A 3005-nucleotide genomic window follows, 5' to 3' on the forward strand; every position below is an offset into this window, starting at 1 on the left:
AATCCATGTGCTTATGAAGGATATGGGAAAGATAAGATCCACGAAAGACAAAAGAAGCACATGCAAGAAGAATCCAATTAAAGAAATTGCCAAAGTTGACAAAGAGCTAGCACTTAATTGAGGAAGAGGAGGAGAAGCAAAAATCTGCATAGAAGAAGAAAGTTAAGAGCCCTCCTAATATTCTTTCTTATGAGTGATGGTTTAAAGGTTACATTTGAGAGAACTGACTTCCAAGGAGACAAACAAAAGTGAAGAATTTAGGCTTTTGAATTCACCTGCTTAAAAATTATTGGGAAAAGGAAGAAGAAACTAAGATTCTTAGAGCAACAAGAACTTCATGATAAAGAAGAGAAAGAACTGGGAGGAAAACAAAGTGATGCAGAAACTTTTGAGTTCAGATGTTGAAAAAAACTGGGTGGAAGAGAACAGGAAACAACACAGACTTCTCCACCAAGCAGAAGCAGCAGGCAAGACTCATGGAGGACCATCAGATGGTCCACAAATTCCAGTTTTATGTGATCAAAGCTGGAGAAGAACTTGGAAGCTTCAAAGATACAGCCACAAAGCAGAAGCTGATGAATAAAACTCTTGATGATTGTTTGAAACTTGAAGTAGAAAATGGAACATTGAGTGTTTTGGGCACCACAATTGGCAGTAAACAATTCACATTCACATTAAAGAGTTTTGAACCGTAGAAGCGATGGGTGGCTGGAAAGCTCCACCGACAAGAAAGGAAAACACTTTCTGGTTCAGCCAGTCACCAAAGTTAAGACACAAAAGAGGCTGGCTGCTTCTTTGAGCAGCCAGTGATTTGGAAAGAGCGTTTCTCCTTCAAATTGATCATCATCAGAATACATCAAGTGCTTCCCTGGTGGCTCAGCAGTAAAGAATCTGCCTGCAATGCAGGAGCCACAGGAGATGTGGATTCACCCCCTGGGTCGGGAAGATTCCCCTGGAGGAGGGCATGGCAACCCACTCCAGTATTCTTGCCTGAAGAATCCCATGGACAGAGGAACCTGGCAGGCTACAGTCCATGGGGTCGCAAAGAGTCAGACATGACTTAGCAAGCATGCACAGAGTATATTAAACACAAATCGGGGAAATGTCCACTTTTAATGTTTTATGTAAATTCCACCTACAACTGAAAAGTTAAGATTTGACCACTTGTCCCTATATCTTAAGGGCAAGACTTTGAAACTGAACCCCTTCCCCCACCAAATGGTCAGTGCATCACCCCAAGGATTCTTTCTATGAGTTGTTGCTCCCAATAGACATAGTTATTTTCTCATGGTTTTCATCAAGTAATCCACGTTGTTATTTTTTAATATTGTAGTATATTTTTTAACATGATATGAGTGTCATGAAAGGTTATCCTGTGCTAAAATGAAAATTGCTCATGCCCTGGGGACTTCTTTTCTTCCAATGCCTGCCTCCATTCACTATCCAGTCAGCAGCCCAAGCAGTGGGAAATGCAGACCAGTCTTCCAGCGGTGAGTGGAGCTCTCCATTCTTCTGTAGGAAACTGCTGCATAGGCACCGAGGACACCTGCCCACCTTCAGCCCAGCCTGGGACTGGGGATTGAGTAGCAGTAAATTTGGGAACTGGAGCAGTTCATTCATCCTGAAATCCCTCTTTTGTAAAAGGCTTTAATGCAACAGCCTGAGCTTCCTTTTCAGTACCTTTAGGGACTCTGAAGAAGTAGAGATTACATGTGACCTTCCATGGGTGTTCACAGGAGAAGGTGCCATGCTTGTGCCAAACTTTCTGGGTCAGCATCCACCACATCAGACTCATCAAGTGAGCCCCGTTGAAGAGGACGGTCTCTGTCATCCTCACTAGAGCCTTCACATGGTGCAGAGGAGCGTCTGTATTCTGCTGAGTGACTGTAGGCAGGTTAACATAAAGTGTCACTGTGAGAGGCTAGTGACCAACCCTGGGTCAGTCACCACCAGAAATCATGGCTCACAGAAGGCTGCCTGGATCTGGCTGGTGAAGATTCCAGGAGTTAAGTGGCCAGCAGTCGGAGTGGCTCCAGAGGCAGCTGCAAACTTTATTTAGCTCAGCTCAAACGCCAGTATTCTTGGATTATATGATACTGGTATCAGCTGAATTTGCCAGCAAAAGCTTCTAAGTTTTTCCCAGTTTCTCTACAGATTTATGAATTAGATTCCACTTTTTTTTTTTTTTTTTGGTAGATATACTGTTCCATTTGGAAGTCAAGGTTAATGTCACCTAGTGGGTTACTGCTGCAAGGAATCTGTGGGCATTCTTATCTCTCATTAGCAAAACATCAAGATCTCTGGATGTCATGAAAGTTTCACATTAAGTTACAATAGGAGCCCAGAACAATGCTATGTGGACTCCTCTCTGGTTAGCCCAGAAAGGTGAGTTGTATTTTTATTTGCACTTTTATTATTATCAACTCACACAGTTTTTCAGGTGCACTGTCGGTTTATATGTCTTTATATAGTGAATGATTATGATGTTTTCCAGTTTTTCTTTAGAAACTGATTTTTGCAAAGTTGGAAATATCTTTTATGTAACAGCTAGCTTCAACACTAATCCCTCAAATGGGTTGCTAAAATACTTTCTCAGTTTAGACTTTCTTTTTTAAATTGTTTAACAAAGGTCTTGTTAAAATTGTTTTAACAAGCAGCTTTTATTTATTTTTTTAATAGTTTTTGTAAAAAAAAAAAGTGAGGTACTGAAAATAGTTTTTCAGGAAACTAATCTAGCAGTGGTAGGCAGAGTTGTTTAGATAAGGACAGCTCAATTAGTACATCAGTTCATAATTGAAAAATGAGACAAGGTTCTGCAGTCAAAAGCCAGAGATGGAAACAAAATTTAATGAATAAACATCAGATGCCTTTTAAAGGACGTGGTGCTAGTGGTAAAGAATCCACCTGCCAGCACAGGAGATGTAAAGAGATGTGGGTTTAATCCCTGGGTTGGGGAAATCCTTAGAGGAGGGCATGGCAACGCACTCCAGTATCCTTGCCTGGAG

The 3005-nt window shown here is 41.3% G+C and overlaps 1 pseudogene; it reads right to left on the reverse strand.

Annotated features, from left to right (window-relative positions):
* Positions 1-1368: 1368 nt before the first annotated feature.
* LOC129657398 (40S ribosomal protein SA-like) lies at positions 1369-2311 on the reverse strand (annotated as a pseudogene).
* Positions 2312-3005: the final 694 nt, after the last annotated feature.

Source organism: Bubalus kerabau, chromosome 7 (genome assembly GCF_029407905.1).
Source record: "Bubalus kerabau isolate K-KA32 ecotype Philippines breed swamp buffalo chromosome 7, PCC_UOA_SB_1v2, whole genome shotgun sequence".
NCBI lineage: Eukaryota > Metazoa > Chordata > Mammalia > Artiodactyla > Bovidae > Bubalus > Bubalus kerabau.